The sequence below is a fragment of the Anopheles moucheti genome, chromosome 2 (genome assembly GCF_943734755.1).
Source record: "Anopheles moucheti chromosome 2, idAnoMoucSN_F20_07, whole genome shotgun sequence".
Classification (NCBI taxonomy): domain Eukaryota; kingdom Metazoa; phylum Arthropoda; class Insecta; order Diptera; family Culicidae; genus Anopheles; species Anopheles moucheti.
Window position 1 is genome coordinate 44,688,837 of NC_069140.1, and position 17,002 is coordinate 44,705,838.

General features: G+C 40.9%; 2 non-coding genes across 2 annotated transcripts; both read right to left on the minus strand.

Annotated features, from left to right (window-relative positions):
• Nucleotides 1–3,791: 3,791 nt before the first annotated feature.
• Nucleotides 3,792–3,864, minus strand: Trnaf-gaa (transfer RNA phenylalanine (anticodon GAA)). Its single transcript has one exon. It is a non-coding gene; the product is annotated as a tRNA-Phe (tRNA).
• An 8,366-nt stretch (nt 3,865–12,230) lies between these two features.
• On the minus strand, nt 12,231–12,303 carry Trnaf-gaa (transfer RNA phenylalanine (anticodon GAA)). The gene has a single exon. It is a non-coding gene; the product is annotated as a tRNA-Phe (tRNA).
• Between the last annotated feature and the right edge of the window lie 4,699 nt (nt 12,304–17,002).

Sequence of the window (17,002 nt, forward strand, 5' to 3'; positions counted from 1 at the left end):
TTTAAACAAGTGCGTTTATTATAGAATAGGCCGAATGTGAGAAAAGAGAGCGAAAGCGCTAGGGAGAAAAAAAAGAGATACGATGAAGGGGGTTAACGTCGATAATGGAAAAAAATTGTCAGTATCAATTGGAACGTTAATAAAGAAACTTCCAGTCTAACTCTTACATTTATTTTTCATTTTCCTCGGATGGTTTAATTTTCTTCTTGGACTGCTCATAGTTAAGTAAGCCGACTTCCAGACAGGCAGACTTAGCTTCCGTGGCAGGCTAGAGCAGACATTCTGCTTCGCCAAACAACTCAGCTAACTCGTGACATTTTCCCGCACCACACGCCCCGCTTGCAAATATTGCCATAAATATTCCGCAGCACTAAGCAATCAAAAATGCTGAGATCGTTGGGGGTTTTCCATCGGCAATGTTCAAAGCTCATCGCCATTGACGACGTGCTGCATTTCGTGTCTTGACGAAATATTCTCGGTCGTAGTAGACTGTGGAGGCTTCAGTAGGCCGCGATTCCCCATCGCTCTCGTGTAGAATTGGCACAATTAATTGCAAAATTATTAACTGGATGAAGGGATAATACCATTTTCTATTACAATTGTTGAGTTATATTAACAAAAATATATTTAAACTACAAATTGCAACAAATTGATATTTAATTCTTGTCAACAAACAATGCGAAAAAAGTAATGCTGACGCCTATCAGTAAATTATGAAACTGCAGATTTTTTAAACCTTCCATACACCCAGAAAAATGAGTTTCGAGAATGAGAAAATTTCCGCAGCACGCTTATCGTCCATTTGGTGGATAATCTTTATAAAAAAACACCACAAAATGAACCCATCAACTGACCGCTGCACACGGATATGCATGCTGATGAATGGACGTGCTCGACATTTCGATTAGCGCTTTTAAATTTTTATCACCACCGTCCAGCAGTGACAAAAACCGACCACACTATTCCTCGGTTAGCTGACCGCCCGTGACCGATGCAACATGGCGAGCGGTAGCCAAACCAAGGCAGCAGGAAAAAATTCTGCTGGTAAGCCTTTTCATTCGTGTCTGCTTCGGATGTCTCTTCGTCATCACTTTTTAACGGATGGCCTACACCGTACATGCATTTTATGGAAAGACATTTTTATATTGCTCTCGCAATCATCAGCTCATCACGAACGGTACGGCACACTGCTGATTGTACCTGGGCACGATCGTTCGTTCTTTGTTGGAAATCTATTGAAGTTGATTACTGGCAACCTCGTTATGAAGTGTGTTATCACTACATAAATCTGAATGCACCAGTAAGGTTTTTTATAAGTGCAGCCATTAAAAATCCTCTCAATGTATGCAGTAGTTCATTTGCAGTCAATGTTTAGGTACGTGTTTTTATACTTCTGGACGAAAATGCCGTGTTTTCAACATTAAACTCGAGGTTTGCTTCAAAGCCGTTTCCTATTAGTATTGTGAAGAAATTACGAACATATTGTCCAGATTCGTTTATTGGTAACTGATGATACTTGGGGAGTGCCATTGTGTATTCTCCAATGTTCGAGAAAAATTTAGCTTCTGAAATAAAAAAACATCGTTTTTTAAATGGAAAAAAAAAATTTAAAAAATGATAATAAAAAACCTTAAAAATGTTTAAATAAAATGCGAAGAAAATAAAGAAAAAGTCAAAAAATAATTATGGATGAGTTGAAGTTTTGCTCTTCAGATATCTCGAGTTCTGAAGATGGCCAAATGATAATAATGTCCCCAATTTTTAACCTTTTCTAGAAGGACTACAAAGTTTCATGTCATTTGGATTAAGATTTCGTACCCTAGGCATGTGCTTGGTTAGGTTAAAGAATTTCAAGAATCATATAATGTTGTGTGAGACGGTTCGATTGAACCAGGGATTGAGGGACGTCACACGATACGGCATGTTTGCGCTAGAAGGCGCACGTTGCTACTAACAGATAGAAAACCATTAGCTCATGAGATAGGAGAAGGAAATTCTTTTCTAACCGTTATTGCCAAGAGACCAACTGTTTTTAACTTAAAGTAACTGACGTAAACCAAAATAGACAATGGGTATATTACCCGTCACACACGCATTGGAACACAGATTTAAAATAATGAAAAGCTTGTGTTAAACGAAACAGTTTGTGATTGCGTTTACTGGGGCGGTTATAGTTAGAAAGCTTAAGCTTACAGCGTGTATATGTTGAATAATCCAAATGCTGAGCAGCTTCGTAAAGGACAAAGTGTACATTATTCGATGTATACATTTGCTAATTAAATTTTGCCCCTATTTGCTCTAGCCCTTTGCACACATTCCAAAAATAATCAATCATTTTTTAAAAATGACCTTCCGTTCTTAGAAATACACTCAACACCATCTGCACTGTAACAGCTAATCACTTTCCAAAAACAAATTAATTTAAATAAAGAAGATACAGCTACAACGAGCGAAAATAGAAGAAATTTCCAATACATTTCCCTAGAAATTCATTTCCCAAATTGATGCCACTGACCATAACGCTTCGTACTCTCAGTTTTGCGTTGTAAAACCATCAATAAAAATCGGCTAAATCGGGACTGATTGCCACGAAATCGAGGGCCGGTTAAATCGATTGTGAGAATCGTATTAGGCGTGTTGAGCGAGGCCTCGCATGCGTCATCAGAAAAGCGAACAAAGCATGGTCAAAGATGTTTCCAATAGAATCGTTTTTGGGTAAACCATCAAGGGAGTGGCTGTCAGGAGGCTTCTCGCAATGGCAGTATGGTATCGGAAGTAGTTTTACTTGGAACACAATAATTGAACAAATCCACCGAAAAGTTGTTTTAATAATGCTACTACGAACTAAAGCTTGTGGTACTTAGTCTATACGAAAATGAAATATAAAGGCAGTAGCAAAATGTTAAATTCAAAAGGCCTTTTTCCACGGTATGCTTTAAGAATAGCTTAACTTTTACTGTACAACCATAATCCCTAGTTTGGAATCCTAACCCAATAGCACTGCGAAACGGTTCCGTTTTGCGACCGGCATCGCATTCCCGTACCGAAGCTCCAAACATCAAACCCCCGTAAACTGATCGAAATCGAATGACTCTTGTTCATTCGCTGCGACCCGAAGCTCGTCCACCAATCAGTCCGAAAACACGTTCCTGATGACAATTTAATTTTCATCTGTCAAACCACTACGCTCCCTGCCATGCCCGAAAGAGAGACTGCACCACGTCGGCCGGGGTGACCACAAGCAGCGAATCGACAAGGAACATTTATTGCTCGCACAAATTGATGCAGCATCCAAAAGGCGCGTAGAACCCCGATACGATGAGTGGCTATGACTATATAAAAAGAAGCAAAAAACATCATCCTCGCAGTTCGGAAACGTACATACTCCGGTGCCGGTGGTTCGCTGTGGTGTTTAGCACAGCACGGAACGTCGTGTTGATACGCTACTTGATGGTGACCGCGTTTGATGTATTCAATACGATTAAACCGTCATTAGGTTTAGTTGCTGATAATTTCAATTTAATTGCACCGAGCCGTCTTAAACATCAATTGTCGGCCGGGGAAGCACTGTTGATAGGTATTTAAAAGCGTGACATTCAAAAGTCATTTCCAACGGCTTTAACGGCTGGGGTGGAGATTTTCATTATTGGCGATAAATGCAAGAATAGAATTAAAATTGTGTGCATAGGGGGCTCTAATTCATTGGATGGAGTTAGCGATGAAATGAAACAGAAACAAAAAAGGAAGAAGGGAGGGCGATTTTGCCTCTCTTCTATAAGATCATTCTATGCTGCCGAAACCCGGGATTGAACCGGGGACCTTTAGATCTTCAGTCTAACGCTCTCCCAACTGAGCTATTTCGGCCGGTGATGGTTACCGCATTACCCATTACCTGTTGCTGGTGTGCTTACATTATTGCTACTGCACCAATCAACTGCACGCACGACCCTGTTCGTCTTATCAACTTCCAAGTACACACGCGATTAGCCTCGCACAATTAAATGCAAGATGTTGTCGGTAAGCTGGACTGGACCGGAATTAGGTAGGCTGATTAGCGAACAGCCAAACAACAACAAAGCCAGTTGTACCGTTCCCGATGGGTTTCTGCCGCTGTAATGGAGCAACGGACACTGGCAATGGCTCATCCGAGGCAATCAACACAATCGGCTACCGGACGGGCTAGCTCGAGCCGTAATTAAGCACAACAGTGAACAGTTTGCCCATCGGTAGGGATAAAAGTCAAAGCGGCAAGTTCTACCGACCGCCAACAATGTTCGCAGATGGTAGATTAGGCAGCTAATTCCTCCTTCTGTACGCGGCAAAGCAACTGGCTAATGGTGAGATTATTTTTCGACGAGAAGATACTCACCATTTAAGCTCCTTTCCTGCTTGGTAGGCAAACAATTTCAAACGCCTTCAAATGATGCTTTGCAGGATAAGCACCTAGAATCATAGGCTACCATGGCTTAGCGGCTTGTATCTATGGTTTGGGCCAAGTTTTAGGGTTTATGAACGTTAAGTAATTTCCTTCCCGCTGTTGCTTACAATCACTCGACACTCGGCATATCACAGGTGCACCGTATCAATCATATCGGTGAGGATAATGAAATTGGAAAAAGAAACACCAAAGAGTTCACGTCAACAGGAGCAAAACGTTCACAAACGCCCATTATTCCCCCAGGCGCCGGATTTATGTGCCGCTTGTATTCACTCATCGTACTTTATGGGCAGAGAAAGTAGTTTTACGGACATTTTTTTCTCACATTCCAATTTGCTTAAAAGCGAATCAAATCGTGCAGCTTTCTCCCTCCTCTGACGTCTTGTTATACGTCTTCGCACTAACTCAGCAGAAAAACAAGCTTTGTAAAAGCTTTCCAATATCCAGCCATCCCACCGGAAGCGACTTTCATATCCGATCCGGTAGGAAAACTTTTCGCAACGCGGCGTTGTGTTTGTTTTGATGAACATTTCCCAAACTTAAAGAGGTGTAAAAAGTCGATGGCAAAATTTTGGTTCACAATTTCTGCCTCGGTACCGGGACCGATCTAGATCCTTTCCATGGTGGGACGCTCGGGCGTGTGGGTACGAAGGGGGGATGGTAAAGGGGTGTGAATACGCGTAAGAAAATTTATCACTACGGGGTTAGTGCTGCGTTGTAAATATTTTGCACTTGCTTCAGGTTCAACTTTATCCCGATGCTCGTTCGTTGCTGGGGTTGAAGCAAAATCAGGAACAGAGGCGCCATGCCGGGAAGGAAGGCGGCCGGTACAAGTTTTACTTACCGAATCGTGCAAACTGAAGGAAAGTAGATGGGTTATATGGCAAATATAGGATGACTTCTACTGTTGCCTTCCTTACGTCGTGGTATTTTATACACAAACGAACGTAATCAAATAAATGTAGCAACGTAAACATAGTTATCGTAAATAATTATTTACAGAGTATGAATTATTTAGCTGTTATTTTGGGTATTCACGGGAAAATACATTTAATAATGTTACACGAAAAAAACGTTACAAAAAGAAGAAGAGAGGAATTATAATATAAGGAAATGCAGTTCCCGAAATACGCGAAAAATCCGCGTATCTCGCAAATCCACGCAACTTACATCCTAGTACAATTTATGCTTCAAAATCACATAGTTACTTCCTTCTCTGTTCGTAATTTATCCAATGATGATGTTTAAAAACAAATGATGTTTAGAACAAATACATTAAAATAAGCTAAAAAGAAATATTGTATAAGACACAGAAAGGTATTTTCGATCAACTTTTCACCTTTTGCCTTAGATTTTGCTCAACTGTCAAATTTCCAAAAATCGCGGATCTCCGAAACCGCGTATAAGAGGAACCGCATATCTCGGGGACTGCCTGTACTTTGAAGAATATGCTGAGAATTTTTTTATTAATTTGTATCATTTTACCTCGGAAAAACTTATTTTTTACGTTTTTTGTTGTGTATTATTCTCCAATTCCGGGTTGCTAGGGCTTTTACTCACAAAAAAACCCCAATTGATCCCACGGTACTTAAGTTAATTTGGCTTTTGCGGAAAACAATTAATCTTACAGATTACAAAGCATCTAGGATTATCCCACTCACGACAACTAATATTTTTCAATTGTGTATGACTTTTCATGATTTAAATGCTCCCATGTCTTTAGGTGGTACATGCTAGCAAGCACGACCATATATTTTTTTTTTACAGAAAAAATTTACAGAAAAATAACTATTGCTAACAAAATTTAAAAGCAAAGTCAAAAATACATTTTAACTAAGTCTTAGCTTTACTTTTCATCCGTTTAAACTAAAAAGAAAAATTTAAAGACATTATTTCTTATTATTACTTATTCCCAGTAGCGCTAACGATAGAAAACTCCCTTAAGCCAGGGTACTTCGCATCGGCCAACGTTCGTCGCGATATTCCGGTGGCTGTAACTCGCTCGTGCTAAGATTCTCGTAGCCCGGCACAATTTCCTGATGCAACTTCGCACATGTAAAGGGAGAAAGAAAGTAACGATAATAAAAATAAACATTCGCCCATAACGGCAAACTACGCGCGTACTACCAACGTTGATAACGAGCAGTGGGGTAGCTTTCAGCAAATTTGGTACCGATTTCACCCGGTTTTTTTTTTACTTTGCTTTGCTACCCCACCCTATCACATGCGTGGCTGTGTACGTATTTATTCGCCTCCCCCTGCCTGACACGTTGATCGTTTCGGTAACCGAATTGCAAAACTCATAAATTTTGCCACCAGCTAATCCTTCCCAGGGATTGCATCCTTCGGGCACGAATGGATGGCACGTTACCGAACTTCCGTTCGAACGATCCAACTTGTCCTGCACCGATCCCTAAACATTGTACAGCGTTACTTTATCCTCGACCAAAACCCCGACCGAACCGAACGCTCACTGAAACCATGATTTCAGTGATGAAACTTGCTGCCAGAAAGATAGCTGATAGGGACAGCTGCTACTTTAAAGCAACAGCTAACAAGCAAAAGGTTTCCCAGCGAATACCAAAAACAAAACAAAAATGTATCTGATACTCATGAATGTGTTTCCAGCAGCTGGAATTTTTTTTTTTCGTTCGCCGAACCAAGCCTAACTTTTTCGCTCATCAGCACCGGCAAAAGTTTTTGACGACATAAAGTAATTCAATTAAAAGTGTCTCCAAAGTGTCTTCTTTTTCTAGCATTTTTTATGTGTATGTGTGTGTGTGTGTGTGCGGGAAGGTTGCGAGTAGTACACTTCCCAAACCCCATTACACTAACGCGGGAGCCGTGGCGAAAAAGCTGGGACTCAATCCTCAAATTTGTAAAACGTATATTTTACGCTCAACGCCACACCGTGGCATGAATTCACTCTATGGCACATTAATTGTCATTTAACTTATTACACACTCATGCCGGGCATGCCTTTGGAAACTTTGTCGTTGCCGTTGGGTGGAGTGAAGCGAGCAAGAAAGCTCGTCCATATCTTTCAACTGGGCTAAGCTATGGCAACTAATAAAACCCATCTACAATGGGCGATGTTGTTGGTCTGGATTGAGCAGGGGGGGGGTTTCACGTCGCAGATACAGCGATACATCCCGCTGTTAGAACAGACGGGTAATTCCAGTGATTGGAGTACCGTCAAGTGTTGTTGCACGATGTTAATTATCATTTCGCATGCAGCATCTTCCATTGGGCTAAGGATGATTTCTTTTTTTTCTTGGCCGTGTAACATAATGCACCGTTTCAAGAAGGTACAATATTGCTTACTTTATCGTGGTTGTGTTGCTGCTACAATTGTTCATTCGTTCACTCCATTCGTGTTGTCTTTTTGTCTGTCTACTTATGAGGGATATGAATAAGTTCGGGGACGGTAGTTTATTTTACTTAGCATAATGTTTTAATAGGTTGCATTATTTTTTCGAATTGTTATGTTTAGACACGGTTAGATAGATTCATCCGAGCATTTGGTGGGACCACCAGAGCGTGGTGTATTGTGAGCTGTTACAACGAAAAGTCCCAAACCCAAGATTCAAACCACTGTATAGCTCGATTGCAGTATGATCGAAGTGAAATGATAAACTGAAATAAAAAGAAAGACAGATAATAGCAAATTATAGCAACGACAACTTGTTTTGAATCATTATGAAAATATCATTTCTTCACCGAAAAGCATCAAATGTCGATGAAAAACACCTCAAGAACTTATGTTAACTCTCAATATTCTTCTAATGAAAGATTTAATTTGGTTTTGGTTTCATTTCGTGCAATTCCACCGAAGAAAAAAAAAGCAACACACAAAGCCTCATTTAACTAGGGACAAAACTTTTAATTCAAACACATTCTGCCGGAGATCGCTTTTGGGCTCCTCTAGAACTTTGTTTCATGCGAAGCTCACACAAACACGCAAATGATAACTGAACCACCAGCGCTGTTTGCTATCTGCTATCGGGTATTTAGTTCAGCGGCAAGTTTTGCTCATAATTTTCCTCGCACACACACACACAAACATTTCGTAGCGTTTCGCGGTAGAAACGTGACCCCGAAGTCCCCGTATGTAAGTGTTCCGTATTTTGAATTTCCGCTTAAATAACAACATTTTACCTTTCATCTCGTGCTCCGCGTTAGCCAGCGGGTAAGAACGGCACGAATAGGTCCCCGAAACGGTAGACGGAATGTAAAGAGTCCTTCCTTCTGCACGATTCTCTCTCTCTCCGTACCCCGTCCTCGTGGAAATGCCCGTTGAAGGTGGCACAGGAAAAACACCGAGGAACACTGTCAACGGTCTGAGCTTTGAACCAACAAGGAACCAAACGTCCAAAAAAACGCGCAGCTCTTAGGTGCGCTCTTTTTCCACCACGCGAAAGAATCACTCCCACGGCTATTTCAAACACGCTACACACACTCTGCCAGGACGGTATGCAACCAAAGCGACAGCAAACTTTGGCCATAATATAGCTCCCATTGCTATATCACCCAACTCCCCAAATGCCATGACCCCGGCCAACGTTAAAGTGGCTGTTTGCGTGGTGCGTTCGGCAGGACAACAATTGTGCTGCACAAGCGTTGGCAAATCGCAAAGCAGCACAACACTACTGCGAGGTGTCGCTGCAGACAGACAACCGGGCAAACATTTAAAGCGAAATGGAAATTTGAAACTAAGTAAACTTCTTTGATTTCTTGCTCTGGTTTTTGTTTTCGTTTGTTTGCGCTTTTGGTGGTATTCGACGAACGGATACAACGAGCACCTCAGTTCCTAGGCTGGACGGTATAAATTGTGCCATCGTGTAATTTTATGCACGTAATTTGAATGTTCTTTTTAAATCTCGCACTCATTCAATGAAGCATTCTATTCGCGCATTGTATCGTACCAACGAAACTATGATTAAAAAAAGGCATACAGTGGAGTCGATTATCCGTGCTCTGCCAGACTCGGCGGCTACCGGATAATCGAATAACACGGATAATAGGCACATATCCTATTTATGATAGAAATAGAGTATAATTTATTGATTGATTTATTTTTTTATTTATTTATTTATTTATTTATTTATTTATTTATTTATTTATTTATTTATTTATTTATTTATTTATTTATTTATTTATTTATTTATTTATTTATTTATTTATTTATTTATTTATTTATTTATTTATTTATTTATTTATTTATTTATTTATTTATTTATTTATTTATTTATTTATTTATTTATTTATTTATTTATTTATTTATTTATTTATTTATTTATTTATTTATTTATTTTTTTATTTACGGAAAATAATTTGTCCGCTCATAATGCTTAACAAAAGTAATCTTATAGTCTAATCTGAAATCTAATAACGCGTCAGAGGAGGAGAAGGAAACAAACTAAACATAGAGGATTATAAGGAGTCATTAATTAGTCGGGCCCGAAAAGCAGATATCGAGATGTTATTACCGAAATGATAAAAAAGCAGTTAAATGATTTCATAGCTCGCAGAAAAGGATCATTTTGGCCGTAAGAGGTAAGGCGCGCCGGGATGAATAAAGGAGGACGGGAACGGAGACGACGACAAGGAACATATAGGTTAAGCATGGATAGTAAGGATGGGGCATCAATGTTGTTGAGGAGAATTTTACCGATGAAAAAACAGCTTGCGTATGTGAGAGGAGTGATTTTAGATCTATAATTCCCAGCATTCTGCAACGAATGGAGTAGGAAGGCATCGGAACATTGGAGTGTCGAATCAATGATCCGATTGCAATTCTAGTAAACTTTTTTTCTATGTTAACTACTCTTTGAAGAGCGGTGACACCGGCCAGAGCCCAGATCTCATAGGCATATATAATAGTAGATCAAATCCAGCAGCAATACAGCGCCTTTAGACAAAGAGGGTCACGAATATCCGTTGAGAGCCGACATAAAAGTCCCAGAACTTTGTGAGCTTTAGCCACTACACTGTCTATATGTACCTTAAAGGACAATGACTCATCAAGCCATACGCCGAGGTCTCTTGCAAGAGACACTCGTTGTATGGTAGAGTTGAGAAGTGAATAGTTTGTGATTGTTTTCCTAGCGTTGTGACGTCCAAAGGATATAGAATAGCATTTTTGCTCGCAAAGTTCAAGCCCATTAGCCATACACCATGAACAGAAAGAGCCGAGGTAGGATTAAAGCAGACGTACATCATTTGTCGAAGACACAGGAAGAAATATTTTGATATCGTCGGCATATAGCAAGTGTCCGTTATAATGTAAAACATTAATACAGTCATTTATAAATAGGATAAATAAAAGAGGACTAAGGACGCTTCCTTGGGGTATTCCAGACAGACCAGTAAATTCACAGGACGGAGAGCTACCAACGCGAACACTATATTTACGAACAGATAGAAAGGATGAGAATCAGCTTAGCAAAGGATCTTCAAACCCAAGTTTGGTTAGTTTTGACGTATGACGTATGTGGTATGTTATAATGTGTCATGTTTTAGAGCATATTTTATTTTCCCTGTGTGTAATACTGTTACTGTACAAAAGAGATTGTCAACGCTCATTTGATCATATACAATTGAGTCTTTCAATTCTTCCGCCAACGGTGTAACCGAAAAATGTCAAATTTCCTCTGGAGCTGTCATTTCCGAGCTGCACGGATAATCAGACACCCGGTTAAATGGCACCCGGATAATCGGGGCTACACTGTATTTGGCATTGTTTGGTGCCATGACCAGGATGCCTTTCAACACTTACGTACATTTTTCCATGGTAAATAATACAATTTATGTTTGAAAAAAAAACGGTTATATTGATAAGTCCTTACAGAAACTAGCTATGTACTGTACATGGACACTCCTTTTACACGCCATCTAGTGATAAAAATCATAAAACACACCAGGTTGAAGATTTTTTTTGCTTCCTCTTTCGCCTGTTGTGTTAGTAAACGTACCGGCAGTAGGAAAAGCACAACCAATCACATGCCAGTAGCGGCAGTGTCCAGCTGTTCCGGTGTGCGCGTTCCCCAAACCATGGGACGAACGATCCATTTTCATTTCCTTAGCGGCCCACACATTATGACAAACGAGCAATGGTTAGCTTTGCCCCCGGTGTGCCAAACATTCCGCTTCGGTTCCAACTCCGAAGCACTGGTTCGGTACGGCCATTGTGCGTCATTTGGTCGATGAGCCAGAACGTTGGAATTCACTTTTGGATAACTGCCAATCATACGCATACGGGTACCAATCTCGGGTTCCCACGGGCTAGCGTATGTATGTATCTGGTACGGATCTACAAATTCTCTCCCTTTTCGCTTCCGTTTCCCGTCTGGTACGTTTATTTACAGCACCCCACACATCGAACTCGGGTCTTACCGGTTCAGCGAAGATGGACATATGTCGAAAATGGGTTAAGCTTTAGCTTTCAGCTTCGAACCGGAACTGCCCCAAAAATCATTTTCGATCCTAATCGACGTCGAGAATTCGGATACCCCGTCTGCGGGTTGTGTGTGGGTGTGTGTGTATGTAGGATTGAATTGCTTTCAGCGCCATAAGTTTTGCCCGCTGCTAGAAATAATGGTGAAGATGCTGGAAATAGAATGTGAATCCAACCAGTTTGTGCCACGATCCTTCGGTTCGATAAAAAGCTGAATGGTTAAGAGCGTGTACGCAAATCATTATTCATAACGATCCGTTTCTATTTTGAATAGTAAGTAAGAAACAATACGCCCGCTCCAAAAATAAAAACTACAACAAAAACAATGAGAAACATTGCCGAAACCCGGGATTGAACCGGGGACCTTTAGATCTTCAGTCTAACGCTCTCCCAACTGAGCTATTTCGGCTGCATTGCGAATTGGAACGATGCAAGCAGTATCGCGATGCAACGTTCAAACCTCGCACGACGATAAGCGCAATCATCCAACGGGAGTTGAAGCCAATACAAATATTTGCATCACTTTAAATAAATGCTCATCGGCGAGTACAGCCACTATCAGTGCATCGGAATGATAATTGGTTTTCGTTTCGCGGAGCGTTAATGATGCAGACAAAATCCTCATCTACTGCCCTGTGCTGTCCTCGCTGTGACAACGCGTGCACACTAAGCGATTTCTAATGCTATCAAATCGTTTGCATTCAGCACTATCATCCTCATCGCTTATGCGCCAATAGCGTTGCTCATTTTCTCTATTTATCTAGACAACAGTTTCATTGTCGCGCTGCAAATCACGCTGAGTAGACACAATAAATATTTATTTTAAGTACAAATCGATAGATTGCTTTCACACTAACAACTATCAGCTCGCCGATTCGTCCGTTAAACTCGTCCGTTAAACACAACAGGATAGCGATGGGAATACATAACAAAAAATAAAATTAGTAGCTCACATTGTTGCTCACCAACAGGTTGCTGTAGTGGTCACCATTTTGTTACAGTACACCGACAGCGAAACAGGCACGAACTGTCCTGCACTACACTCAGTTCGTTTACCAATTCTCATCACCCGGGATACGGCTGCTAGATTGCGTAAATCGTAGGTGTATCAGCGTGCCTATGCGTTAGATTGCTGAACGAGCTGTACCGAAATTTGGAATAGATGAAAACTGATCAACCCTTCACCGTTCACCGTACGCTCGAGAGTGTACGTGAGTTCGGTACACACCACAAATTGGGTGCAAAAATCTATTTCCACCACTCGACTGCTTGTTGTTGATGTGTCGAATGCGTTTTTTTTTTCATGCGAAATACCTTAGCAACGACAACATGATCTGAACTCCTGTTTTGCACGACCTGGCACTAACGGTATTGATATACAGCATCGAAAACAAATATGTAACTATGTTATAGCCTGTTCAATCGAAAGTTTCCACTCGTCCACACAGTACGTGAACGGATGTTACAGACGAGAAGCAATATTGCAATACAACTCGAAACATTTCAATAAAACAAATATTTAATTTCATCAAATTGTTATTTTCTCCCTGTACTAGCATTTGATGCAACAAGTTCGAAGAATTTTATTCTACCGTCTACAGTGTTTGTGTGCTATTTCCTATGGACCATTTTTAAATACGAATATGTTGCGAGAAATTTTTATCAAACCAGGTAACCAAGAAGATTTTTAGTAGGGTCAATATTTTTTTCAAATCGTCTGTATTTCAATAACCCATGACACAAGCACAACATCAAGAGATATTGGCCAGCAAATTCTGGGCTTTTTTAACTTTATTTACCCACAACCTGGATAGTTGTTCCTGGGAACGAGGGATTGGTTCGGTTGTAATTTTGTACCGGTCCTGTCTAAAGAAGACTGGCGCCGCTACTTCTGATTAAATGGCACCTTATGAAATTTAAACATGTATGTGTCTGTTACTGGAAAGACATGACTCAAATATACTGTCTGTGAGGAAAAAGTTATAAAAAAAAACTTGGAAAATCTGTGGTACCTGAATGTGGATGGCTACTTAACCTTAGATATATCCAATCAGTTGCTTTTATCTGATTGTGAAAGACGTCGACTTTCGACGAAATTATGTGCGATGCCTACGAAAAGCATAAATGCATAGCAAGCTACTGGGGATCTGACGCAAAAATATTAAGAAGTGCGTTAGTGTAATTTGGAATACTCATGTTAAAATGATATGTTGCATATGATCCAGATGGGAGCTGAACGCAAACACGACGTGTCGTATATTTTTACGATACATTTCATTCGTGATAAATGACCAAGGTTCGGAACTTATCAACCACAATAATCAAATATCTAAAACACGACGCTAAATGCCCAAATCAGAGGAATGGCTATATCAGACTAAGAGAAGAACGAGGCTCAAGGTCTGTTAAAACTAATAACAACAACAAAAGCTCAATGTGACTTGGAATATGCTTTGCCAAATAGTTTTTTATGAGAGCCAAAGGGGCCCGAAGTGAGAAATTTGATAATTTATTAAACTAAATAAAATAAAATTAACAACTTCCTCCAATTGGGAAGAAAACCTCTTTTTAAAACATCTTTGAGTTTGCGTACACAACAAAATTCTGTTGCATAGCCCTGTAACCGGGCCGATTAGCTAGTCAAACCAAAATGACCAAAACAAATTTTGGTTTCCCATCTGCATCATTTTACGCGACTCTATAAATTTCCACAAACAAAAACCTTAAAAAATTTAAGCAAAATGTAATATAATTTTTTGTTTACTAATTGCAATAGTAAGCAAAAGTCACGGAGTATTATTCTTCAACGTATACGATACCTAACGAGGGATACTTCAACGTAATGTATACGTTTCGTAAAGCATACTTTACATCCTGCTGTATCACTGCCAAATGTGTTTGCACGCCGATTTTCGTGGAAATTGATAACCAAAAAAGTGAAAAGATGTAGCCGATCAATATTGCAGGAAGAATTTGTGAAAGAATTTTTAATACGAATTTTTTCGTAAAAATGTCATCAGAACCCCATTTGCGGAAGGCTATTGTTCTGGGATGAATGAAGACAAACGCAATCAAACAGTGCGTTTGAATTCGCAATCCTACTCCGTACATTATTTATTTCCAAGAATTTGATTTTCTACCAAATTTTCTTATTACCGAAATATATCCTTCCAAAACAGCTGCATCCATTCAAATCATCTCTATCCAACCAGAAACGGAACCAATTCAATGAAGTAAACCCATTGCTGGAATGATTTTCGTATGCTCGCGCAGCAAATAATATTCGCATTCCAAATTTTCGCCATTCGATTGCACAACCCACGATGCCCCCTAAAGTGGCACTTTGATTTGATTTTTCTCACCGTTCGAAGGAACGGTCCGTGAGAAGATAGGGAGGGATGCAACAGAGGAGCAAAAAAAACGAATCACCAAAGAAACCGAACCGAACTCTAAATATGAATGTCCTTAACGCTTCCCGCAGTACCCGAGGGCGCCTGTGAATACATTCATATATTAACTTTGAAATTCAATATGCATGTATGTATGTGCCCGCAACATCCGCTAGTACCGTGACATCGGAAACAGTGGAACACCCATGCAAAAAAAAACACGGCACAATTTCCTTTTCCAAGGTCAGACTGTGTGCTGTTTGCTGTACGACAATCGACGTAAACATGCCGGCAGTCGACAATGACGTGTGAATATTACCAGGACGCAACGCGCGATACTAAAGAATCAAAATAAAACACCAACCATCTGTGTTGACGCCAACCAATGTTACAGTGGAAAAGACACCATCACCGGGACACGGACGCCCATTCCTCGAGAAACCAATATGGTAGCGGAGCGTACATTCCACATCCAACGCCTCAATTCGCCATCCAGCAGGATAGCAGATAACGCTCGAAACGCACCAACGCAGGAAAACGATGAACGAAACACGACGACAACAAACAACCACGTGTGGCAGATTTATGAATGTCGTTCGGCTGGTGCCGGTACTGTGTGCGGCACCAAAGTTGCGTATTTTCACTGGTTGGTTGATCCGGTCCCGAGCAAACTTTTGCACGTTTCTATCAGCTGACAGCTAAGAAGAAGCTAAGGCTTGGTTTGCTTGGAGCTCAGCGTTTAGCGGAGCCCCATCTGCACGGTGTGTCAGCATCTGATGGTACCGAGAACTCCATCCAGCAGATTCTAATCTCGTTGCTTCCGAAACTCCGAACGGAGAAAAACTGATATTTCTATTCAGCCTAAGACAACGTAATCTACGATAGCCCAATCCCGGCACAGTACCCAACAACTTGTGCGCTTGAACAGGGTCCTTCTTCCATAGCGATGCTACAATGTTATTACGAAGCCGGCAGACCTTCCGATGTGATGAGATAAATTGGAGGATGTATTCGTGCACCGGCTGTGACCTGGTGCCGGAGTGCATCGTCATGCCTTGAAACATGCGCAGGTTGAAAAATTACATACTTTCATCAACAGGCCACCGTTATCCTGTCACCGTGCCGGGCCGTGTACTATGCCCACAACTCCACCCAACAGTTATCAGTTCTGCAGCGCATTTCACACATGTGATCTTCGTGCATCTTTCATATGAACAAAAAACCTCCGGGAAGGGCCGATGTGGCCAATATTGATTAACGTTTCGTTTGCCGTCTTTGATGAAAATCGACACCGAACTGGCAGACGATACTCATCCCACTGTCAAACGACCGGAGAGACATTTGCCGGTTTCAGCTTGTTGGCGGTTAGTAGCAGTCGGAAGCTTGCTCGGAAATACGCTAGATGGCGTAATAGCAATAGCAAACGAGGTGATGTTGATTGAAATAATCCTGCACTAACACGAACCTCGCAAAAGATGCACCACTGCTGGGTATCACAAATTCTGCCCCACGCATACCTACCGTATCGACCAACCGTCGCTGGCCCAGTTCACCCACCAACACACATCGGGCGGTACAAGATTGGCCCGGAGCGAAAAACCTATTCTATCTTGGGCAGGCCCTCTTAATCAGGAATTCCGTTCGATGTTCTTATAAACACTAAATAAAAGTTCATTATCGTTTCATGGGACGAACCACCATCAATGAAAGAGGCGACGG